We start from the raw sequence: 25,539 nt of genomic DNA, 5'->3' as shown, positions 1-25,539 counted from the left end.
CTTTATTGGCATGCGCTTCCCTGGAGCCCAGAAGGTGTGAATTTGAAGCATTTTCCCCCTGCTGGGAGCCTGGCACGGACGCTCTGGGCTTCTTTTAAACCCGTGGAGTGCCACGGTCGTCTTCCAAGTGGTCTTCTTTCTGCGGGGTGGAACCTTGGCCCTGAGTAGTTGCCCGAAGAAGGCGGCTTGGGAAGCAGGGTGCAGGAGAAGGTGGCCGCCTGGTCTCTCGTTCTCAAGTCCTCTTCCCGGAAGTTGCAAGGTTCTTGATGTGATATACCTTATGAGTCAGCTACCCCAGGACCTGAGTGTATCGCGTCTAGTTTCACGTGCCGCTGGTCGTCATAAACCTTTGCTGGTCTGCATTGTTTGGACACAGTGGCGTGGGGACCCGAGACTCCCCGGGTCTTTCTGGGTATGCAGGGTCTAGCGAGTTGGCTTCTAAGCTGTTCGGGAGATATTTTGGGGTCTGGGGGCAGGAAAACGTTGGGAGCTATGTCGTTAGCTGCAGCGGGGACCTGTCAGTATCCAAAAACAACCCCAGCCGGGCTTCAGAGGGCCCGTGGGAAAGCCCCGTCCCCATGAGAGTTTCCAGGTGTGGGCAGGCCTGGCGCCACCATCGGGGGGCCGTGGTGGGGAGCTGGCCGATGCTCGTTTCGCAGGGCTGCCCACCGCGGGGAAGAAGAACCCAGCCGTTGGCCACTCCAGGTCCAGGCTTGGCTGCTGCTCTGTTTTGCTGCTTTTCATGTTGTCAGAGGATCTTCTTGGGAACAAATGACTCAGCAACCTGAATCTCTGGGACTGAGTGGCCTAAGTGCCTTTTGAGAAGTGATCGGACGTTTCCACCGAGGCCCTAAAATCCTGAGCCCGGAACGAATCCAGATCCAGGCTGGTTTTATTCTGGATTCTTCAGGCTGCCGTTCAATTAGATTTCTCCAGCTCCCGCCCCGGTAAAAGGACAGCATTCGCGGGGTAAGCAGGCAATGTTCTAATCACACTTTTGGTCCTTAGGAAATTCCAGGGAGAAAAAGATCCTGGTGTGTGGCCAAAAAAAGCAGAAAACAACACAAGTCAGCCATGGCCATCATTCTGGACGTGTCCGCGGCAGAAAGAGTTAATAGGACTGTGTCAGGGTGAGGGCCATCTTACTCTCCTGTCTGGGAGAAGCTCATACGGTTCAAGAAAAGATGAGGCAACCTTTAGTGTGGGACAACCCTGTCTGGGTTCCGGGCGCTGTCACTCAAAGAGTTAAGCTAGTTTGGTGGCTGGGAAGCCCTCGGGGAAGGCGTGAGCCTGCAGGGACCAGGCCCTCTCTGCCCCAGAGCAGTGAGGTATATGGGGTAAGAAAATGGGCTGAAAAGTGTGGCCAGGGAAGTGGAGTGGAGGCCCAACTTTTTTTTTTTTTTTTTGCCTTGTTTGACCAGCCTTGGCACGGCCCTCCGGCTCTCCAGGGGAAAAGCTGCAGTTCTGCTCTTGCAACACAAGGAGCAGACTGGAGAATTTAGATCTGCGTCACAGAGCTCAGAGAGAGAGAGGAGAGAGAGAGAGAGAGAGCGCTCCGTCGATAGGTCTGCTAGCAACAGCCGTGCTGCAGCAGAGAGAGAGAGAGAAATCAAGAAACAAGTCATAGCAACACCGGGCACCAGGTTCTGCCAGCTCACTTGCCAAGCGTTCAGAAATCTGTCAGGGGCTGGCGGCCTCTGGGTAGCCCGGGCTAAGGAGATGACACGCAAGGTGGCACGGGCGGTTCCCGCGGGGGGGAGGTGGGTGGTGGTGGGGGGCAGGGGTGGGAGCCAGAGGTTGCGGGGCGATGGTGGAAGGTTTAACGGGACCGATTTCTGGAACATTCGGGACTGCGGCACCCTGCGGCCAGACCGAGATTTGGGTCTGCGCAAGCGACGATGGGTGGTCCGATGGGCTTCAGGACTTGATGGCGTAACCCCCTTCTTCCCCCACGTACGTATTTGTTGGGATCGGGGGCGATGTCTCTGCGTATGTGGGTGCTCTGTCTTTCTCACCTTCTTTCTCGCTTTTTGCTATTTTTTCTCTGAGAGAGGGTTTTTTGTTTTTGTTTTTTTTTTCCACTTTAATTTCTTTTCTCTTAGTGTCAGCTGCTCAAGCCTGACCGGGGTAGAGGAGAGAGGAGCAAGCTGTCCCTGGCGTCCCACCTGACCTCCCAGCCTTTGCCCCCATTTCCTTCTATTGGACAGACAGACAGACAGACTGGTTTTCCAGGTTGTTTGGGTGTCAGCGTCTGTCTGTCCGTCCATGCGATTCTTAGGTGGAAGGAAGGTAGGGAGTGGGGAGGAGAGGTGCTGGGAGGAAAGTGAAAGGCACAGTTTTCCAGGGGTTGCCTGATTGAAATGTTCGGCCCCAGGCACCTGGGGTTGGTGGGGAGCAGGTGGGCAGGATGGGGCGTGGGTTGGGAGAAGTGGGGTAAAGCTGCTAGGTTTGTCACTGCGTAGTTGGGAAAAGTGGGGAATGGTGACGCAGTCACTGTTGCATCTTGTTAGGAGCTCCAGGGGGACAGGTAGTGAGGCTCCCGGCATCTGTAGGGCCAGCTGAGAGGGGTTAAGGATGAGCTGAGGAGGGAAGCGAGCATTTAGAGATTAAATGTCATCCTTTTGGCGTTGGAAAGTTGTTTACCTTGCGCTCTCTGTGTCTCCATGTTGGCACCCTTCCAGTTCACATGTGATGGCCTTCCTTGTACTGCTGCATCATTAACTAAGTGACTGAGCTGGCCTTCCATTGGCCAGGGGAGGGCTCTCACTCCAGACCTTTCTTCTGATTGGTGGGTGGGCCCATGGCAGGTGAAAACCTTTTTTTGATTGGCTGAGGGCAGGGTATCAAATCTGAATTTGCATTTCACTTGCTTAAAGGGGAGGGGGGGAGAAGCCCAGCGGCTTTCTAAAATCTGTTGAGGGGTGTGCGTATGCCCCTGTGTCCGTGCCTGCTTTTGACTGACCAGTTGAAGCCTCTTCCTATGCCTTTTTTATTTCATGCACTCTAAGGAAGAGGAGCTCAGTGTTCCCCAAACTTTCTTTTGAAGGAGGAAGGGCTGGAGAGATGGGTGCGCAGAGAGTCGACCAAACTGGAAGGAAATATCTGTCCTTTAGTTTGGTGTCGGAAAAGGGAGTTTTCAGTCTGCCACACCTCATTGTTGCGGCAAAATAATTCTTGGCTCCCCTGGAAACGCACGGGCAAGGTAGGACGGAGGTGCTGCGGCTGACAACCACCACCACCATGGGCTTCCTGCTGCCTCTGGGCTACTCCCCGGGGGCCAGAGATTTGCATTGACGGGGCTGTCCAGAGCTGAGCCCAGTGTAGGAAGGACCTGCCTTCTGGAAGCTGCTGCTCCTTGGTGCTGGGAAAGGTGAGGACGGGAACTGACCCCAGGAGGTTGCTCGGAAACTGCGTATTTGGTGGGATTTCCAGGAAAGCCACTGGGCCACGAGAGGTGTGGAGGTCCCAGGTTAGAAAGGTTTGTCGTTCTGGGGAGTGAGGAGAGTGAGAGCAAAACTAGGGCAGCAGGCTGTTCGCCTGTGGCTGGGGGAGGGAGACTTGGAAAAATCAGGGTCCTGGCTCCCCATCGGGTCCTTGTGGCAGGTCTCGTGTTTGTGGGGAGGGGGTTTCTGAGCCCTGCGCCTTGCGCAGTGGCCCCCACCCGTGACTGCGCATCCGGGAACGCAATGCGCCCTGGGTCGCCGGCCTAGGACAGCACCGCCCTTCTTATTACATAACGGAGGCACGTCTGTGCCTTCTCGGCCCTTCTTTGCAACCCTGCCTCCTGGCTCCCCAGGGCCCACGGAGCTGGGGAGGGTCTGGTTGGGAGCAGTGGAAGACTTGGCTCCCTCGGAGGGTTAGCTCCTGTCCGGTCAGTGGTAGGAGCTAGGTTTGAACACAGAAATGGGCTGCTGTCCCCCTTGGGGTATGGAACGCAGAATGTCCTTCTGGATGCCCTGTGTCACCCATGGCCCCCAGGACTTCTCGGGGGCATGGGGTGATGCCCTTCTTTCCCTCTTACGCTCTCTGGGTTTTGAGAGGAAGTTTCTGATGGGAAAGACATGACAATTGTAAGAGTGAGGAAGGGTGGGGTGGGGGGCGCCCAGTTGGGAGGTGGTTGACAGTTCATTCCCCTTGTCACTGGCTTCCCTTTCCCTGGGTGGGTTGATAATATTTTTGGACTCCCTTTTATCCTAAGGCTGCCATTTTGGAGGCATTTCTGCTGGTCTCTGACATGGTGGCGTTGGTTTTTCTGGTCCTGCTGTGCCAGTTCCGCAGAGTGGGCGGGGGGCGGGGGCTATGACGGAGGAGGGGAAGGGGGGGCAAAAGCGCAGCAGAGGCGGGTACGGTGGCAGCTGCCGCAGTGAAGGTGGCCCCAGGGGCAGGACCGCCCAGTCCCACCCTCGGACACAGCCTTGGGTGGGGGTTCCACCGCCTGGGGTGTGGGCTTGGCCAGAAGGTGGGCGTTGCTAACAGAAGGCCTGGGTCTCCCATGCCTTCCTCGGCTCGAGGCTTAAAGCAGTCCAGAGAAAAAGCTTGAGTTTTTCGGGGGGAGAGTGAAGGCAGAGACACGGCTGCTCATCTGAGATGTGTCGGACCTGTGGTTTGTGTTCCCCAAATAGGCTCTGTCTCCGGCAGTCTCTCTATGGGGATGGAGGGGGGGGTGGGGTCCAAGGCAGATTTGTTCGATGGCCCTCCCTTTTTATTGTTTTTATTCTCTGCTCCTCGTCATGCCCCCTGCCAGTGCCATGGTTCCAGCTGTAGTCCTCCAGTGAGGCTCCCTGCTGCCCGTCCCTCTCCTCTCCAGGCCCTTCTGCGTGCAGCGGCCATCTTGTCTTTTCTTGCTTAGAGATTTAAAATGGTTTCTCATCGTTTCCAGAGTAAAATCCCTTCCCTTTAGCACAGTGCCGAAGGCTGGCTATAACCAGCCTTAGCTCTCCTACTCAGTCTGACTTCTCTGCGTTTCCCCAGGTGGACCACGTATTCCAGCAAAACCAGGCAACTTACTTTTTCTTGCTTTTCCGATCTCCCTGTTTGCACCACTGGTATTTTCCATGACTCTTTGGCTCTACCGCACCCACCTGCGGCAGCCCTGCCGTCCTCCGTGGGCCTTTGCGGATCCCCTTCACGAGAAGCAATCCTCGTAACCGCCCCTTGCTCCCTCTGGCCAAAGTCTCATACACTTCATCCTTCTCGGATGCTACTTTGGTTATCTTCTGGCTCTTTGTGTGTGTAAGTCGTAAGTCACCTATTAGATGAAGAGCTCCAAGAAGCCGGGGAACAAAGAAGGAAAACACTTACCTATTTGGTGCCTTCTGTTTACCAGGTACCACGTCAGGCTCTTTCTCGGAGCTTATTTCATGTATTGCTTTACCGCAACGCTGCGAGGAGAATCCCATGGCTGGTAAGTGTTCTGCTCATGATTAGAACCCTTATTCTCCCAAAGCCTTTGCATTTTTTTACCTGTCCGTTCTCAGTGTCTGCAAAATGCCTCTTACAAAGTAGACCCCCAAAACGTGTCTATTTAAGGAATTTTGTACATCCGTGATACTGTATGGGGGTTTGGGTGGCCGACGTTCCTGCGCCCGAGGTCCAGGTCTCTTAGTCATTCTGTGCTACCCTCCCTGTTACCTCATTAACTTTCTCCTCTTCTTTGCGGTCAGGTTCACGCAAGATGATCGCTTTTTTTTTTTTTTTGTAGCTGCAATTGGTGGATTAACAAACCTCAGTCATCCTGGTCACCTTCCTCCTAGAGGAGGAGGTGGAGATGGGATGGTTGTAGCACCTTCAGAGCAGAATGAGCTCCAGAACCCAGAATCACTGGAGCTCATAGAAGGCAGGGAGCAGAGCCTCCGTTTGCATCTTGACCCTGCCTCGTCTTGCTGGGTGGTTTCTCTAAGGCTTCGTGATCTCAGTCAGTGACATGGAGCCACCGTAATCTACTACACAGAAATGCCTAATATATTGCTAAGCAGATAGGATCCCTGCAGAAACTGAAGCACCTCCCTTTCCCCTGCCCAGCTGTCTTATCGGGCCCTTAAGAAGGGAACATAGCAGGTGGCTGGAGAAGGAATGGGGGGAAAGGGAGCTTGCGTGCCTTCAGTGATATCGGAAGCAGAGGCAGAGGAAGAGGTAACCAGGCAGTACGCACCTGAAGCCTGCGAGGGGACGCCTTTCCCCCACCCGGAGTAAAGACCCCTTTAACGTCTGCGTCAGGGAAACGCCGTGGGAGCGGAGCCGTGAGGCCAGGGCAGGCGGTGGCAGGGTGAGGGTTAACCAGTGGTCCTTCCTGGGAGCCTTGTGATGCCAGCTTAGTTTCCCTTCTTTCTGAACGGCAGTGGTGGCCGCCTGCTTCCTGACGCCGTTGCATCCCGTGGGAGGGGAGTTGGGCACCCTGAAGCCCCTCGTCACCAGTTCTGGGCTGCAGAACAGAGAGTGACGACAGCCCATGAGTCGTCAGCCGACGGCAGTGGGGACCCTGGTGACGGCTGCTTTGTTGTTTTTTTCCTCTTTGGATGATGACTCAGTATGTCGGGAGCTGGGAGATGGAGCGCTCAGCCGAGTGGCCAGGACGTTCTGTCAACATGAAAGCAGCAAAAACAGCTTGTCAGGGCTTGGAGCTGACCCTGGGGCTGGGGTCATTTTCAGGAAGGGCTTGGCAGAGAAGACCACTTCTGGGCATCGGGTGGGGGTGACACCAGGTATCCCAACGGGGCTCCGTGGACTCTTGAATTTTAGAAACCAAACAGAACGCGCAGCTGCTTGTGTTATTACTATTACGCGCTTGGCAAACAGAGCCACTTTTCAAGCTCCTCTCACCCGTCCCCAACAAGAGGCATCTTCTCGGGGCCAGAAAACCCTCTGGGATTTCTCACCGTGGCCTGTTGCCTTGGATGGGTGAGTCCCATGTCGGGTGGGGTGGGCCTGGCAGTCTTTGGCGAACCCCGGCATTCCGGGGCCCTGGGAGTGAGTGCCCATCATGGGGATGTGGCATCTCAGGTGTCCTCTTCTGGCATCACGTGAAAATGGTGCGTCCACCCCACCAGCCTCGAGCTGAAGGCCAGCTCTTGGGCAGCCTGATTGAGCCTCCCCTTCCCTTATTGCCCAACTTCTCTTCTCCCCGTTCATCTTCCTCCGTTCCTTCTCAGGAGAAACGGTGGGCCTCGCGTCCTTGACCGTTGCGCATGTATGTATGCGTCATCATGGCGGCTCCGGATTCTAAGCTTTTCTTGAAGCTGCAGCATTGCGCCACGTGCGCGTGACCTTCCCCCCTTGCCCCGCCCGCCCGGCCCCGCCCAACCAGGCCCAGCCGGGCCCAGCCGTGCCTTCTCGGGAGCAGGAGAGACCTGGACCGCCATCGCCACCAAATCGCAGGCAAGCCATTCTCCTCAGCACCTGGCTTCCCTTCTCTCCTGCTCTCTCTCCCTCGGCCATGGCTGAGCACAGAGAAGCAAACAACCTGTGGGTGGGGACTGAGGGACGGCCCGGCCTGGGACCACCCGACCTCCGTACCCCTTGTGCCAGTTTTCGGGCTCGTGCTTTCCTATAGATGATGCTTAGCGCTGGCATTTGTCACTGAGCACCTCCTCCTCTCCCCAAGGACCTCCCGGCATGACTCCTTTGGGATCTTTACGGGGAGTGGTTCTGGGGCCTTGGGAACCAGAGGGAGCAGGGGGACCTGGCCGAGGTCACAGTGGAGAGGAGCGCAGGGCAAAGGACAGGAACCAGCTGTCCCTGCCCAGAGCGCAGAGGCAGCCCCAGCCCCTTTGAGTCATGTCTTTTTGAGCCTGAATAAGAGCAACTTGACCTAAAAAAAATTGTATGTATGTGGATGTTAGATCCTTTGTGTCTTTGTCCAGAAGCTGTGCGTATGATGAGGGCCCAGATCCTGTACTTCAGAGAGCTCTGTTGTCTCTCAGATTTGTTTTCCAAAAGAGGTGGTAGGCCCTCCTTGATGAGGCCCAGTGCCCACTGGGCCTGGCCTTCCTTCAGGACAAGGGGCCCAGCCTTGTCTTGTTTCTGCCATTGGCGGGTGAGCAGCAGCTGAGGGCCTTGGTCCCAGGGCCACATATTAGCCCCAATCGAGACCCTCATCGGGGCCTGCGCAATTCATTGCTTGGTTGGTTGGCCCTGAGAGCTGAGCCTCCTGTCTTTTTTTCGCTTCTTCCCCACAGAGAACTCGGAGGAGTTGAGCTCCGTCAGTAGGTGACAGCGTCATGGAGACTCAGGCGGCCAAGCTGAGGACGGAGCTGGTGTGCAGAAGACAGCCATCATGTGGCCGAATAGAATGGCCTGTTTGCATTTATTTGGAACAAAAAAAAGGAGATGCGTGTCAGCCTGGCTCTCTGCAGTAAGTATTCATCTGACTTCTCTTATTCCTTCAAACATCGGGAGCGATAGATGTTTATTGAACCCGCCCAGCGGCTGTGCCTTCCCCTTCCTTTCCTTGCAGACCCCTGCCCCTGGTCCTCCATCAGAGAGGACGAGATCAGTTTCCTAGTGCTGGTGGAGAGCTGCGGAGAGGCTAGATCTCGGCGTTTCACCCCCGCACGTCACCCTCACATTCAGGAGAAGTCGATTTTCCCTAAAATGGAGCCAAAAGCCCATGTCCCTCAGTGCAGTGTTATTAATGGGCCGACAGGAAGGGCCTGCTTGCCCTCACTGCCCCCAGCAGGAAGGTGAGGCTCTCAGCTGGCTGGCTGGGGGAGGACGATCCTTGCCAGCATCTAGTGTGGTTCTCTGCCAAGTTCTAGCTCCAAATCTCTAGGCCGCTAGGAACCTAGGCTATATATAGCATTGTGCTAAGCAGTTCTTATCGGACATGTCTGCCCTCCCCTGCAGGAGAGGAGCCCTTCTCCCAGGGAACCGGAACCTTGAGAGTGTGAGCCACCATCTCCAGGGGGCCTTCCATTCCAGGAAGGGCTGTGTGTCTGTGTCTGGTTCCGGAATGCCAAGTTTTCTTTCCTTTTCCTTCTTTCAGACGCTGATAGATTGGAAGGTCTGATGTGGGATGAGGGCCAGGAGGGGCTGATGGTTCTCCATGGATCTGGGGGCTTGGAGGAGGACAGGCTAGAGGCTGGAAATGTGGCCGGCGGCACGGCGTGCCTTGTGTCACCCACCAGCCTCCCGCGTGTCTTCTTGGTTTCCTGTTTGCCTTGCTTTGCTCATGGATGTCTTCTGACCTCTCGCGCTTCTTTTGGACCTCTTGTCTTCCCTGCCCTCCTCTACCTCTTCCTCCTCCTTCCTTTGATTTTTGTTCGGCTCTGTGACGGCCGCGGTGCTGAGGGCATCCGGGAACTGTCTGCTCTCCGCCCTCACCGGCCGTCGGGGTTTCGGGGAAATCTGCCTTTAGTCAGCTGTCCTCGGGGGGAGTTGGGTGGTGACTGTGCATGTCGTGCTGGGTGGTAGAGGGCAGAACGGGCTGGATATTTGCCTCCTCCTCCCCTCGTAGGTGCTGTGCAGCCACCAGGGTCTGTGGTTCTGTGACCCTGAGTGCCGACCGATGGGGACACGATCCAGTCTTGTCAGTGAATCATCTTCAGGCTGCTTATTGGAAACCAGATGGTGAGAGAAAATGGGGTGTAACCCATGCCTCCCAGGTGAGTCAGGTTTGGGCCCCCTCTTCTGGCCTTCCCCTAGCCCCCTTCCCTTCTCGTGGCAACCGTTTTCCTTAGTAGGGAATCCTCAAACATCTCCATTCAGAATCTCCCAAACAATGCCCTCTTCTTTCCATTCTCCCACTCCTGGCTTTTCTGTGAATGGGGTTAGTAACCAGCAAGGGCCTGGGGGCAGGGCCAGCCCAAGTGATCCACCGGCTTGTGGGAGATGGCTGGGATGCGTTGCTGGGTGTGGCAGTCGGCGGAGCAGTTGGGCCTCCCACGGTGACTGGTCTGGAACTCTCCTTGGCCCCCAACATCCAGCGTGAGGGTCTGGGTTAGAGCCCCTTAGGTGCCACACGGGCCTGCGTGCGTTCCTTTCCTTGTGTATCCCAGTGGATGTTCGCTCTTACTCTAGACACCTTTAGACTCGCTGGAGTTTAGAGTATGGACTCGGTGGTGGACTTCAGGGCTCTTGCTCTACTTGGGGTGGGGGGTTGTTCTGGGTTTTTTTTTGTTTGTTTGAGTGAATCCTTCTCTTCCTCTAGGCCCTCATTGCCTTCACCTTAAAAAAAAAAATTCTGGGCCTAGTAAGCATTGCCAAGCATCTCTAGGCAGTTGACGTAGAAATCTTTTTTCTCTGCCTCACTTGATGCTGGTCACAGTAATAGCAACAGTGATTTAAAATGATGGTGGTCGGCAGAACTGGGGAGATCTGTCGCATTCTAGAGACAACTCAGGAAGCAGACGGTAGGCACTTGCCATGCTCCCTACCGGGAAATCTCTCCTATGGAATGCATTCCTGTAATGTTCTGGGCGAGCAGGGTCAGGTTGGAATTAGCCGACAGCAGATTTGTCTGGGGTCTCGAGATCAAAGAGATGGTGCTGGGCAGTTTTATGATGGCGCTTGGCTAATTTCCAGAGGCACCCGTGGGATCCCACCTCTGCTGCTTGTCTCATGAATGTCTCCCCACCCCCTTCCCACCGCTGTCCGGGAAGGACTGGTGAATTCTGCCTGTCGGTGTTTGATCTTCTCTTCTCTCCATCTGAGATGTGTTTCTGAATTGGCTGTGAGCAGCCTGAGGTCCTCACCGAGTGAGGCATCCAGGGCTGTTGGGAAGAGTCCAGTGTCTCTGTTGGGAAGAGGCCAGTGTCTCTTCCCTAAAGGAATTTGACAAGTCTCAGCCCCTCCAGTAGTGAGGTAGGGAGGATGGCTAGGGGTATGGGACCTGGAACACGAATAAAGAGGAGAGATCAGCTTTGGTGCAGCTGGGGAGATGAGGAGCAGCCGGCCAAGTCCCTCAAGATGTGTCGGCTAGAGTCTGTCCAGCGCCGGCTGCAGGGCTGGGGCCAGATGGGGCCGCAGCCATGCTCGGGAGCCCTCTGCTGCTGTATGTGCGGTGCAGCCCTGGGCCTGGCTTGGGGTCACGGCCGCTCCTATTCACAGCCCTGCCCTGCCCTTGGCGGCATTGAGATAACCAGAGTGGGAAGCAAAGGGAAAGTTGGTTTGGCTCCCTGTGACGCAGTTTTCTCTGGGGCCTCTGGTGTTTCCAGAATTGGGGGTGGACGCTTCCCCATTGATTTTCCTATTTTCGTTCCTCATTTAGTTCTTCCCTCCCTCCTTACCAGCGTGGGTTCCATTGACCTGACACGGGCATTATGTGTCACAAGCCAAACCAGGAGAACAGTTGGCATCCCCTGAGAGGGGGACCAGGCTTATCTGGCACTTGGTTCTCAACCTCTGCAGCCCTGCAGTCTGGGAGCCAGGAGGCAGTGTGGGGCCTTTCCGTCTGGGGTCCAGCAGAGGTGAACAGAGCTGGTGGCCCTGGAGCCATGGTGGTGTGGCTTGGCCAGGAGGCGTTGGGGAGGGGCCCTGCCAAGGGACCTGATTGGTCAGCACCTTCTCTGTTCCCCTGGATCCTGGTCTGGTCAGGGCTGTGAGTTGTTTAATGCATATCTTGGCTCTGTCCCCTGGCACAAGGGCCTCTGAAGCTGCAGCCCCGACTTTAGAGAGGATGTGTACCTCGTGCTGGTCACTGTTTTGGGCACGTTGCCTCCCTGTGAGATATGTGCGAGATACTGCCTTTTCCACTAGCCGGCTGTCCGTGGGAGGCCCTCATTTTGCTTTGCTTTTCTGGGCCTTGGAGTGTCTGTGAAGAAAGCAGAGGCTGGGTTTGGTTTCTTGCTGCCTCCTTCTTCAGGAGCTGCTCATAAGCTGATAAAGCCAGAGAACACCTCCAGGCCCCAAGGTCTGAGCAGACCTGATGCAGCAGTGTAGAGCCTGGGCAGGAAGGAGTGGGGGCCTGGGGATGGTTGTGCACCGTCTGACCACAGGATCGAGGCCAGGAGGTCGAGGGTGGGGAGGATGTGTCTCGTGTTCAACCAGCGTGGCCTGCTGTGGCCTGGAAGGGGCTGTGTGTGCGCGGACCCCAGCTCAGGGTCCGTAATGAGGCATGAGGGTGTGAGACGGGCATCAGGTTCTCAGTCCCAGCGCACCGTTCCAGGGAAGGGAAACTGACCTTTGTTAAGGGTCTCCCTTTGCTTATCTGATTTCATCCTCAGAGCAGCTGCATGAAGTAGGTGTGACTTCCCTTCTCCGGTTAGAGAAACGGTCCATACTAAGTCACTTCACCAAGCTCACACACTTGGCCAGTGGGATAGCCGAGATTTAAACCCGGGCACTTCTGATTCCAAAGCCTGGACTTTTTCTTCACCCTCTTGGGCCGAAGTCAGACATTTTGGGGAGCTAAGACCGTCCGAGATTAGGCAGCCGGCAGAACGGATGGTAACTGAGTGAAAGGCCAGGTATCTTGGGGACCGTGGCGGTCGGCGGGGACGGCTGTGCCACTTCCCTCTCTGGGGAGGCCGGGCAGATGCAGATGGCCCTTGGTGCCTGAGAACAGGCAGGGCTGAGCGTGGCAAATACAGCCCTTCTCCAAACCCCCATTCAGCCCCTCAGTCTGCCAGGGATTGTACGAGGTGCCAGGGATGCAGGGCTCAACAAAACCGAGTTTCTGCTCTCGTGAGGTGTACTTTCTGGCATGGGGAGAGGTCGCTCATGATGATGACAAAGGGAATTGGGAAATAGGTAAAGTAGACTTAGCTGGAAAGGGGGACACCCACACACATAAGAAGGACCCAGGGACCCAAGGAGGGAATTTGAGACTGGGGAAGCCATACTCATAGAGCCCCCAGAGTTCACAGTGATAGAGTTGCTAACCCCTCTCTTCTCCTAAGAGCTAGAAACTCACCCAAGGCCCCCACAGCTTACAAGAACTTGCAGTGAGTCAGGGATCAAGCTGACGGTAGACGTCAAACCTCTGGTCACCAGCAGATGAAGGTGTTTCCGTCAGCTGCCCTCCCCAGGTACCAGCTGGCGTCTCTGCCTCAGCCTCGTCACTGTGCCCCTCTCTCGTCCACACAGACAGGGGAACACTTGGCTTAAGTCTTCACCGAGTCACTGGTCAAGTCGGTGCCTGCCGGAGGCGGAAGTCAGCTTAGCCTCTCCTGCCCGAGCATGGGGTTCCAACATCCTCGCGACAGAGAAGGGACAGGGGGCAGGAGAGGGAGGAGAAGTCCCCGTGTGCTAGAGGCTTGGACGAGTTGGGTGTCTTGCGAGGCTGAGGCAGGTTGGTGGCTGGAGGTGTTTCCGGTGTGTGGAGGGGATGTTTCCAGTGTGTGTGGCTGCTGGGCTCAGGACTTCTTTACCGGGTAGAAGCAGGGCTCGTGGTGAGTCTAGCCACGTGATTCTTCCTTCTTTGGTCCCGTAGTCAAAGCCTGGCCCACCTGGACCTCAGAGACTGCCACCTGCTGCTAGGGGGCGGGGGGGCTAATGTCGCACAAGGATGAGGTCTGGGTCTTGGGGTGTGGTTGTGGGGGCTCAGGGAAAGTGGGCCTTATGTGGCATGGTGGAGAAGACTTAGCAGACCCGCATTCTGGCCCCGGCTTCCTTGGTAAAATCTTACTCACTTTACCTCTTTGGGACTTAGTTTCATTGTTTATATAATGAGGGAGTTGAACCAGAATCTTTCTGAAGGTGCCTGCCAACTCTGACCTGGGGCTCCCTGGGTGTTCATGGAGGTATTTCTTTGGCAGAAGACTGAGAACAGCTACAGTCCTGTTTTCTGAAGAGATGTTGTCACCATCAATGAGGGCAGGTGGATGGAGACAGTTTTCCAGGGACCCCCCGGTTGCAAGCGGGAAGGGGCCAGAGATTGCATGAAGGTGGCTGATGAAGGTCATCCAGGTGACCGAGGATGTGAACTCTAGCTCCCACCCAGGGGCTTGTTTGGAGACAGGCTGTGTGGGAGCTGCCAGGGGACTGTCTGTTCCACAGGGCCTGACTTGAGATGCCACCGTGCTCTAGGGAAGAAGTTCTGTCCTTTCTGGCCCTACATCCTGGAGAGAACATAGGACTGCAGGTCAGGTGTCCCAGCCTTCCCTGTTTAGGTTCTGTGCCCCTTGCTGTGAGGAAGTTTTCCTTTATATTTATCCATTTTTTCTCACGTGGTTGTTGAAGTCCTTCTATTTAAAAAAAAAGGGGGGGGGTGAAAAAGATGGGCGAAAAGAAAAAAAAAAATCTCTAAGCCACCCATTCCATCTTGGCTTTTTAGTCTTGAGTCGTTCTTTAAAAGGTAGCAAAAATAAAGCACATGCAGCAAGCCCAGGGTCCCAGACCCTCAGAGGCCAGTCTGGGGCTGTGGTGGCCTCCTTCCCCAGGGGCCAGCACTCCTCCAAGGCTGCGCGGGGCTGGGGGGGGCGGTATCTGGGGCCGCAGCACCCGCCGCACAATCCGCCAAACAGAATGCCGAGTTTTAAAATTAGCATTTCTTCAAGACACTTTCCGCGTGCCACTTTGCTGCACTCTTACCTGGGCCTCATAGCTGTGAGCCCACCCCCTCTTGCCCCCAGAGTGGTGTGGCAGACAGGGCTTTGGGCCAGAATTCAGGCAGGAGCCCAAGTGATTGGTGACCAACGTCTTGTGCATGCCACACAATGTTCTGCAGCTCTTTTCAGATTTGCTAGCTCATTTGATCCTCACAGTGCCTGCGAGGGTAGGTGGTGGGTCCCCACAGTCGTTGAAAGTGACTCACGGACAGCCTTGCCAAGATCCACTTGCTTGTACTTGCTGAGTTGCGGTCACCCACCCAGGTCCCCCAACTCCAGATATCATTTCTTTGGGTTTTAGTTGTTGTTCAACTGACCAGTGGGGCAGGGCAGGGACAGGGAGCGGGTCTTGGGCAGCTGACTTTATCTCTGTAGGTCGCAGATCTCTTTTCTACACACTGAATGGGGAAGGGAGCTTCAGAAGGTCCAGGTTCTCCTATTCTCACATGCTTTCGGCTTCTTGGAGCTCTTACGAAACCTGGCCTGCACTCCTTGGCCAGGAAGCCAGCCATTCACCATGTGTTTCTGGTGAGACTTCCTACATTTGGAAGCTTCTGGAATTATGCAGTGCTTCTCAACCATTCCGACACGTATGTAGGGCACTTCGTGCATGTACATATAGTCCTGTTTCTACCAAGTAGCTACTTAGAAGTGAGGCTTCCTTGTGGGATCTGTGAGATTTTTTTCCCAGCAGATTGATAAGGTAGGCCCAGAGCTTTGCCTAGCATGTGTGTTGTGTGGATGTTACCTATTTGCTGGCTCATTAACGTATAGCCACCCCACCCCCCACCCCGGAAGAACTGGCTAACGGGCAGTGCGAGATATTGGGAGCGCTGGCTTCAGCTCTGGATACTGCTTCCTGATAGAGTTGAAAAAGTAGGCCTTTCCCATGGAGAGGAAGATAAGTCAGAGAACGCCTAGGCGTCAGTGTTCCCCGGATCCTGAGTGTAAGCCCACTCTTTATGAGGAGGGTCAAGGCACAGCTCAGACTGCACATTGTCTTGTCCGTGCGGCCCTCTGAGTGGCCTTTATTCAGAGAGACCCAGAGCCTGTATGAAGGGGCATAGAATGTTCGTCTTTATTTAGAGCACACTAACACATGTTGGTTTAGGCTCTCCCAGGGCATGGATCTTGAAGGTTTGGGGTTGGACAGAGTGGCAGCATACGTATGTCTGTCTGTCTGTATTCCCCGGTTGCAGGCTTGGCTCACAGAGAAGCCCTGTCATGGGGAATCCACAGGGCAGTTGTTTTGCTGGACAAAGCTTTTGATGACTTTTGTGTGAAGATTTGTCATATGGCACCCAGATCTTTGTTTTCCCGGAGGATGGGAAGGAGGATGGCAGAACCCAAAGCTGGGAGATGATTTAGGCCAGACTTGAGGGAGAACTGTGGTGGCCCTTTGCTGAGGGCTCCCAGAGAAACACAGAGCCTCTTTATCTGACAAGAGGGACTGGATGTCCCTGACAAGGTCCCTCCCATCCCGAGTCTGTGGGACTCTGAGACCGTCCCTGGAACAGCACGAGCTTTGGGTGCCAGGACCTAAAGCGGGCTCTGTCTTTTCTTTCTGCCTCGGAGGCAAGCCTGACCTGGGTGGGGGCACAGGAGCATCGGGCCTGGAGCTCTGGCCTTGTTTCCTCGTGCAGAGAGAACTTCTGGAACTGACTCTCTAGGATTGATAGTATTTGTAAATAAAAAAGAGGAGAAAGCCACGTTGTCCCCCATCGCTGTCCGGAAAGAGCCCTGAGCTGCTCTAATCCTGTATTTGAATCACCACCATCACCCACCCATTCTGATGCCCCCTAGCCCTACGGAGCTCCGAGAGGCCCTGGAGATGTGAAGGAGGTGGTGGCTGAGCCAGGAGGCAGGGACAGACGGGGTTGTGTGGGAAGAGGTTCGGAGATGGAAGAGGACTATCTCAGGGCAGGTCCACAGCTCTGGGACCCCTGGCACTGCCTGCTGTACCAAAGGCACGTGTGTGCTCCCATGGGCATACTATTCATTGGGAACCCCAGAGTCTGAAATAAACCGGTTAATGGCTGAATGAGGGTTGCTTTCACGTGGAGAGTCATATATCCTTTGTGTTGTTGTTCCTTTCTGCAGAGGTAGCGTCTGAGGGCCTGACAGGTTGGGGACCTTTCCCTGGGCCCTCCCGTCTGTAAGGTTGTGCTTATTTTATGGTGCTTTTCTGTCCCCTCTCTTTTCTCTTTCCCACTCTCACACAGTCCTTAGGAACACGTGACTATTTGTCCACGCACTTGTGTTCCTATCTCCTTGGGGTACCGTTCTTCCAGGGTCTCTGACATCATTGAACGTATTACTTTTATTTCAAATGTGAACAGACCACAGGCTCACTGCAGAGCAGAGCCCCCCAGAAACCGCCTCTCCACCTCATCCTCGAGCGGGTCATCCAGAGCCCCGGGGAGAGGAGATCAAGGGTATCTCTGCTGGGCCCAGCTCGGCCCCACATCATGTCACCTATTGGGGGTAGGGGTGGCTCAGGCATGAATCCCCCACCCCCAGCACTATTAGTGCTTTCTTTTTTTCAGCTTGAACCCCGAGTAGTGGCCTTGAAGGTCTGAGACCACATGTCACCCTGCTAGGTGAGGATGACAGAGAGGGACAGGGACAGAGGGGACGGGAGTCCGTGCTCCTGGCCACTGGCCTCTCTCCAAGACAGGTGAACTCTGTGTCCAGAGAGGAACTCATTTAATCTTTTGGCCCTAATGAAAGTTGTTTGTGTTTTCTCTCCCTCGCTCTTCTCCCTCCTCTCTCTCCCTCAACGCCCCCGCCTCCACCCTCCAGCCTCCAAAAGAATTTAATCTGCTGGACAACAAACAATACTGTTATAAAACTTTGAAAACAAGAGGGTGAGGCCTCCCTGACAAGGAGAAGGGCATGCCGGGTAACAGCTGGCGGAGCCTGCCAGGCCCAGGACGGAGCCGGGCGAGGGCCCAGTTGGCCGGGTACCTGGGCGCCTGCCCCTGCCCAGCCCACCAGCCGAGCCATCCCCAGTCCAGAGGGGAAGGAACCGAAACAAAAGCAGGGGCAGAGAAGCTCCCGAAAAGGGGAAGTTGTATGTGTTCCCCTCTCTCTGATCTGATGGGAGTGTGCTAGACTGTGAAACTTCCTCTCCCCCTCCCCCCACCTTCCTCCCCCTTTATCCTCCCTCTGCCTGCCTCCTCCCACCACTCTCTGTTCCAGGTCCTGAGACTGGCAGGCCAGGCCCCAGTAACAGAACCAGGCAGGCCTAGCCCTTCAGGTGCAGCCCCCAGGCGGCCAGCTGCATGGGAGGCAGGCGGGAAAGGTGCCCCGGGCTGGCTTTGGACTCTGGACATACCCTCTGTGTGCCCAGCCTTCCCGCCCCCGACTAGGAAAGTGGAACCATGTCATGGGCTGTGCCCCGGTCTGCGTGCTTCACCAGCTGCGTGCCCCCGTATCGGGGAGAGCCACCACTCGGGGCTTCGTCGGTCTGCCCCCAGCATGCTGGTGCCTGTGGGGGCCCTGCTGTCCCTCCAGCAGGAGCGGGGGCTGAGCTGTGGTGCCCCCGAGCCTCAGAGACATGCTTCCCGCGGCAGGCAGACACAGGGTCCTGTGAGTGGGGGCCCTGGTGGGGTACTGCATCTGCTAGGTACTCTTGGTCATTGAAGGAGTGGGTGATTCCAGCCTTCCCGGTTAGATTTCACCTGAGACTGAAGGTTCACGGCCACATCCGTCTTCACCACACGGAGCATGTGGTTTGGGGAGTGATGAGGGGGAAGGAGCAGTGGTCTGCCTTTGCTTGGAGGTTGTTTGGACCTGTGAACTGGGTGGTGGGCATTGTGATTGTGTAATGGGCTGTGGGCCTGCTCACTTCTCCTCTTGGGGGAGGCAGTTCAGGGCTGGGCCCAACCTCCTCTGCTAGAGCTAAGCCACTCTCTGGGGAAACGGGGGGGCCCCCCATGCTCCCATCTCCACTCCGTCACTCATCCTTCTCTGTGCTCCCCCTGTCTCCTGCTGCCCCCCACCCCCATCTCCTCCTGCCCCCCACCCCCATCTCCTGCTGCCCCCCACCCCCGTCTCCTGCTGCCCCCCACACCGCACAGCTTCCCAAGGCATCCCGTCCTCCCAGCCAGGCAGCCATTCCAACCCTGTACTGAATCTGGGAGATTTCCAGATGCTGGTCTTCATCCGTGGTGTCAAGGAAGGGACCGAGAACCGAACTTTGTGGAGAGCGGCTGCCTGGGTAGTTAGGCCTCTGTACGCCTGCCCCAGGGAAAACCAGAGCTGCTAATGCTGGGTCCATGTGAGCGGAGAAGGCTGTGATCTCTCGCCCTGTTACTTCCACAGGCATTCGAGGGGCGCAGTGGGTCTTGAGCATGTTATTCCCACTTCAGGATCCAGCGTCTGGGAAGCGCACTGATCCCTGGATGCTGAGCCCCTTTTGGGGGGGGCGGGATGGGGGGAGGCGAGCGGCCAGGAAAAGAGCCAACTCCATGTTCTCCTCCCCGGCCCCCCATACACATACCCTTCATTTTATCACCCTTTCCTCTGATTCATTAACCACAGCTAGTTGGCACCAGGCCCCACCCTGACAGCTCAAGACAAAATGTCCAGGACACTGTGTCTGGCCTGGGGCCGAGTGACAGGAAGCTGGGCCGGGCCTCTCTGTGTGCACATACAATGGGCTAGGGCCGTCTGGGGGGCAGAACCGTCCCTGTGTTCAAAAAGGTCTTCCCCAGGCCTCTCTCTCCCCAAGGTGACTCTTCCCCCACTTGCCAGGGGCCTCGAAACCAGGTGACAGGGAGACCTCCGAGCCCGGCGCCCCTCCCCCGCGTCAGTCATGTAAGTAGCCGGGACTCAGCACCCAGCCCCGGCGGGAGGGAGAAGCTGCTGCCTCGCGGGAACTTTCCAGCGCTCTGGATCTGAACACGTCGTGGTAGCACAGAACGAGGCGGCAGCATCAGCTTCCTGGGGCTTTGTGTCTCTTGGCTCCATGGGTTTGCTTATGGACCTCATAAACCAGGATTCCTCCTCTCCTCCCCGCTTTCCTCCCATGTTATTTTGTGGGCACCAGGCCTGGCATGGGATTTTTAGGACTTTAAAAGACACAGACAGCATCATTTCTAGAATGCAGTAGAAGCTCTCTTTGCAATCTCCAGACTGCTGTTTAACCCGTGGCCCACGAGTTCTGTCTATTTAACCCTCAGATGTTTTTGTTTGGCCTACACAGAGTTTTTGTTGATTTTTTTTTAAATGTATCTGATTTGCATGCCTTTAGACAAAAAGCCTCTCCAGGTCACTACTCCTGCTGCATGTCGCTGCTTCTATCCTGTTTCCTGTCCCAGCCCTGGAGCATTTGAATGCACTCGACACCAGGCCTCATGAGCCCTCCTTTTTAGAACTGCGGTCCATTCCAGGGAGGTGCAGGCCCCTGCTCTCGGGAGTCTGGGCTGAGCAGGAATTAAAGCCGCTGAGTTCTGATTCACTCTGCGGTGGCCTTTCCTCCACCCTCGGTCCCTGCCTAAGGCAGAGGAGGGTCCTAGGCAGGAGGGGGTGGTCGAATGTCTGCAGAGAAATGGATGGGGGCCGCAGTGTGCTTCCCAAACCCTTTTCCCCCTCCCAGAGCTGACATACCCACCCCTCTGGCTGGCCGGTTTTCCTTCCCGGACAGCCCACCGAGCCCTTCCCACTGGCCAGTTTGCCTGGGGCCATTAGGCCAGGCAGGGAGGATCACACCATCCGCTTTTGACGGCCTAGCCCTCACAGGCTGGGGCTTCTCCGGGCTGCCTTCTTACAGATGGAGGTGGCCATCGAGCTGCATGCCAGGGAGCGCAGGCCCCTTCCAGCCCCCATCCAGCCCCCTAGCTACATCCAGCTGGGGAACAAGAACACCAGCTGGCTTCAGGTAAGTGAGCCATTGCTTGGCAGACTTCGTGAGAGAAGCCTGGTTCTTTTGGGAGGGCTGAGACCTGCATAGACTCTTGTATCCAGTGGGGTTGTAGGGGCAAAAGGTCTTGGTACTAGGATTACTTTCTTCCCCTCTTCTTGTGTTAGAGTGTTTATGGTACTGTGTTAAGAATGATGTCTCTCTTCCTCCAGAGAACTGAGTATGGTAGAACTCAGGTGCTGGGAGCCCGAGCTCTGGGTCATGGCCATTAGTTCCCTCAGTGATGGTTGCTCCTCTGCAATGCCCCCCGCCCCCCCGAACTCTGGGCTGATGCTCCCTGGGTAGCAAGAGAGACTGTCATTAATCACCCTGATGACCACGTAACGTACGTGCATCCTGAAGGACAAGAACTAGGTGCTGTGACCCAATCCCTGGCTCACCTGGGGAAGGCTTCAGGCGACCTGCATTACCTGGGGGAGGGTTGACAGGTGGTAGTTCTGGGAGGGTGGACAGAGAATGTTCCAGAAAGAGGGAGCAGTGTATGCAAAGGCCTGCTGGGGAAGGAAGGGGGCCATCTGGATCACTGAAAGACACTTGTGTGACAACACGTTAGGAAATGTTCTGTGGATACTGGCAGTTGGAAGTTGCTAAGGAGGAAGAGTTCAGCTGGAGTCAAATGCCGAAAAGCTGAGAAGGACCAAATATAGAGCCCCAACCCCCTCTATGAAATGACTATCATTTACTACTTCCTGACCATACAACCCTGGAAGTTACCTGCTTACCGGGGCCCAGCTGTTGACGGCAGGTGTCCTTGATCAGAGCTGCTGCCCTGGCCTCCTGTCAGTGGCTGAGGCTGTGCAAAGGCCCTGGGCTCGGAGCCCAGTGCTGGGGTCAGAATCTGCAGTCCAGCACAGACATTGTGGGCGGGTCCTCTCCAGCGCCTCCCCCCAACACAGCCATGCTGTGGGTGCGGGAGGACGCAGCAGGCCAGCTCAGAGCACCGGGCCCCCTGCAGAACCAGCTGGGCTCCTGTCTCAACTAAAGTTCAAGCTGTTGTCAGTCACATCCACAGCCATGCAGAAACATTGCCTAGGACTACCTTGCCTCCCCCCGCCCCAACCTTGCTCACAGTTGAGATCAAGAACAGGAGGAGATGATAGACCAGCCATGGAGCAGGCACAGTGGGCCAAGGGGCAGGAACAGAGACTGTGGAGTTAGATCTGGGATCTGCACCGTGTATTAGTCACGTGACCGTGGGCAAGTTACTGAAGCATGTTAAAGAGCAGTTTCTCCTGCAAGCATGGGAATAATCCGTGCTTCCCGGGGCTGACACAATTAAAGAGCACACTTTAGTGTTCAGATTTTATTTCCTCCTCTTTCCTGGAGAAGCGTATGCTGTTATTTCCAAGAGCCACAATATTTACAGGCCTGTGTCTGGAGGCCCACACAGCTGGTAGAAAGCCGCAGAGGTACAGATTCCACTGTCTCTCTTTCCGGGGTTGTGGTATCCCGGGAAAACAGACACGTTTTCTCAGCTTCAGACAACCAAAAACGACCCATTTAGGAGATGGGAAATCTAATTTGAACACAGGATGCAAATCTTACTTTCAGACAAATTCTGAAAACAACACACAACTCAGTTCTCAGAGGATTATCTACTTAACACGGTTTTAGGACATCACGTTTTTTTGTGTCACGGCCGAGGATAAATAAGATTGCCAATGTTCTGAGCTTTACATAAGGCAGGGAAGGAGGAGCCTGAGCTCTTTCTGAGCAGGGCACATGGAAGGGTTGCCCAGGTCTGGGCGAAACGCCCCTCTGTGTACTGGCTAGAACCTCATGGGCAGATAGGGTGCTTCTTTCCCGACGACGTGAGCTAGGATTGGAAAACACTTTGCGTGCCATGAAATATTTTCTAGAGCAGGGCAGTGCTAATGAAGGTATCAGTGCATTTTAATAATAGCTCTGGGAGACTTGATTTTATCCTATAGCTAATACTCTTATTAGGACCCGTTGTGGAATTAAACAGCATTAACCAGACTTCATGAGTTATGTACCACCACCGGGTGTGTGAAGCCTCAGCCGTGACGTCAGCCAGCCTCGAGCGCCACTGGGGAGCTCTTCGCTGGGCCTTTGTCACGGATGGTGATGTCACATCGCAAGCGGAACCGCAAGAAGACCTCCCTCCCTCCTCGGGGCAGAGCCTGGGTCTTCCGATGACATCTTCCTTCTTTCTTCAATGAGATCCTCTTCTTCTGGAAGCTGGTTTCACATGGTGGCTTAGATTTTTCCATCTTTGTATCTAGCACCATTTGAAATCAGTGTTTTAGGAGTAAGAATTGCAGCACAGCAAAGGGCCACCTGCAGAGGAGCCTCCGCGGGTGGGACGGGCGCCCTCCCCCTGCCCCTGAGCCGGCCCAAGAAAGGAAGACCTTGCAGAGGAGAGTGCACCCTAGCGTACGTGGGCTGTGGAGGGGTGATGGAGCGGGGAGGGTGTGGTGTGTAAAGGGAACTCTGCCTCCGAGCAGGGGCAGAGGGGTGCCAGCTTGTCACAGCCACCAGGGCTCACCTGCCCGTTGGGCCTTCAAGCGCAGAGTTGGGGCCGTGCTCCACGCGGGGCTCGATTGTACCAGGGGAGGGGCGGGGCTGTGTACCCGGAGGACGGCCCCATCCGCGTCAGCACTGCGCCCGCTCTAGACGCCCCGGAACCTTCAGCTGCTGCTGCAGGGCGGCTGGAATCAGACTCGCCACCTGCACGGCCGAGGGCAGGACCCCCAGGAGCGCCACTGGACCCATCTCTTACACAGGCTGACCGATTTCTCCTGGTGTTCAGAGTCTGTTTTTGTCTAGCACCATTTGAAATCGGTTATGATGTAGGGGGACAAGCAGCAGCCTCGAAGCCTCGTGCCAACCGTGGTGAGCAAGCGCCCGTGGTCTCCCGGAGGACGGACGGGCAGAGTGGGGAAGGACGATCTCGCGCTTTTTTCACTAACTTCTTTAACTGCATTTATGATGCCTTATTGCAGAGGTAAGAGAGCACTGAATGTCTTTTCAAAGACAAATGGCCATAATGCATCTGAGGTCCCGGGTTGCATGTTGCTGAAATGCGGCAGCTGCTGTCAGCGGTTGCTGTTGAATCATCTTTCCGTGAAGAGTCTGTTCGTGCTCCTGACCTGAATAAATACTTCACTCTACTCAATTAGTCATGTCTTTGTTTTTCATCTGTCGTTTGCTATTCATAATTCCATGATAAGCGGGGTCCTGAAAAGGTAACTCGAGATGTAGATTCACCTACTTCCTAAGCATTTGAGGAGCCGGCCCGTTAGGACAAGAATGGAATTCTGTGAGCCGAGAAACACATGAGAGAGAAGATCACAGAAAAGAGAGGTGCTCAAGCCCGGGCCAAGGGATGCCGCTTATGGACGGGGAGGCTGAGGCTGGTTCCAAGTGGACTGGAGCCCTGGCACCTCTGTGGTCCGTGATCCTTCGAGAAATTTTGTCGAGCCGAACCCGTGGTCACATGGCTGGCAAAGGAGAGCAGCCTGAGGATTTCCCTTACTTCATAAAAGGTGCAGGAGGTCTACTTGTGGTTCATAGTTTCTATGAACCCTGAAGACAGGGCAGACCAGTTCTGGAAAGGTATTCAGCGATTAGCCAGATCTGACGTCACGGGGGATTGGACCTGCGGAACCTGCGGGTCGGAGGGCTGTGGCCCCCTGAGGGAGCGTTTTGCGCAGATGTCCGGCGACATCTTGAATCTGTTTTTCAAGACCATGCAAATATCAGGGTCCACCCATGGGGGCTCTGGTTATACTGCTCCAGGATCGGGCCTACATTTTTGTTCTAAAGGTTCCCCAGGTGACTCTCGTGTGCAGCCACAGGTGAGAGCCACCCCTCTGGGGTCTTGCTTTCCTACTCAGACGGTGGTGTGAGGAGCCCTAGCATGGGTGTATGAGTTGTTGGTCCTCGTCTCCTTGGGCTGCTGTAAGAAAATACTACAGCCCGCGCAGATTATAGACAACAGCTACTTCTGTTTGGGATGCTGGGAAGGCCAAGATCCGGTGGTGGCGGATTCAGCGCTGGGTGAGAGCCAGCTTGCCGGTTCAAAGACCGTGCCTTCCCAGGGCAGAGGGGCTGAGGGAACCTTCTTGGGCCTCTTTACAAGGGCACTAATCCCATCGTGAAGGCTCTGCCCCCATGACCTAATCTCTTCCCAAAGGACCCACCTCCTAATAGCTCACCTTGGGGTTTTGGTGGGACACAAACACTCACACAGTAACTGTGTGGAAACAACACACCTCATTTCTTTCAGTCCTGGAAGTCCAAAGTGTGACCTCATTTCACGAGACTGAACTCAAGGCATTGGCAGGGCCAAGCTCCCACCAGAGGTCCTAGGAGAATCCGTTTACTTGCCTTTCCAGCTTGTAGAGCTGCGTTCTTTGGCTTGCGGTCCCTGCCTCCATCCTCAAGGCCGGCAGCAAGCATTCGGCCACAGGGTCATGCCACCTTCTGCTGCAGTCAACTTCCCCACTGACCTCCCTTCTAGGGAACCGTGTCATTTCACTCAGCGCCCCCCCCTCCCCCCGCCAAGATCCCATGTGCAAAGACCCTTAGCCACAGAGGGGACATTCACAGGTCTCCGGAGGCCATTAGCCTACCACGAGCAGCAGTATGTCGAACTCGTGGAAATGCTGAATCTTGGGCCCCACCTGGGACCTGCTGGATCAGAATCTGCGTTTTAACAAGACTTGCCTGCACACCACAGCCGGAGAAGCGTGGTCCCATGGGGTCCTACCCAAGGAATTCTCCAATAAGGAATGGAGTCCCATGTCAAACACAAATTGAAGGGGTGTTTTCCCAGGAGCCTTTTCGGGTGGTGCTGGGTGATCCGATGACTGGCATTTTCCCAAACACCATAACTAAGTGCCCATCTAAACGACGGTCGTCTCCAGAGTCTCCCTGAAGCCAGCAGCCCTACGCACCAGGACGCTGGAGCTCTTGCTCGGCTTCCAGTTGGAAACAAGGCTGCCACTGCCACATAAAACAACTCCATTTTTTAAAAGCTGTGTAAGGGAGATAGATGTTTATGATGTAAACATAAGCAGCTTCTGCTACTCCGCATATACAAGTTTTCTTGGGGTAGCGAGTCAGGAGTCGGGTGGGTTACTTTCTCGTTGTGACCTATACTTG

At 55.4% G+C, this 25,539-nt stretch overlaps 1 long non-coding RNA gene across 1 annotated transcript; it reads left to right on the top strand.

Annotated features, from left to right (window-relative positions):
- The first annotated feature begins 1,790 nt into the window (after positions 1-1,790).
- Positions 1,791-23,548, top strand: LOC118014270. The gene is made up of 2 exons (XR_004680238.1): positions 1,791-8,350; positions 9,452-23,548. It is a non-coding gene; the product is annotated as an uncharacterized LOC118014270 (long non-coding RNA).
- Positions 23,549-25,539: the final 1,991 nt, after the last annotated feature.

Source organism: Mirounga leonina, unplaced genomic scaffold (genome assembly GCF_011800145.1).
Source record: "Mirounga leonina isolate KUSES-001 unplaced genomic scaffold, KU_Mleo_1.0 Mir_154, whole genome shotgun sequence".
Taxonomy (NCBI): domain Eukaryota; kingdom Metazoa; phylum Chordata; class Mammalia; order Carnivora; family Phocidae; genus Mirounga; species Mirounga leonina.
The sequence above is the reverse complement of the archived record's forward strand: the minus strand, read 5'-3'. Positions and strand labels throughout refer to the sequence as shown.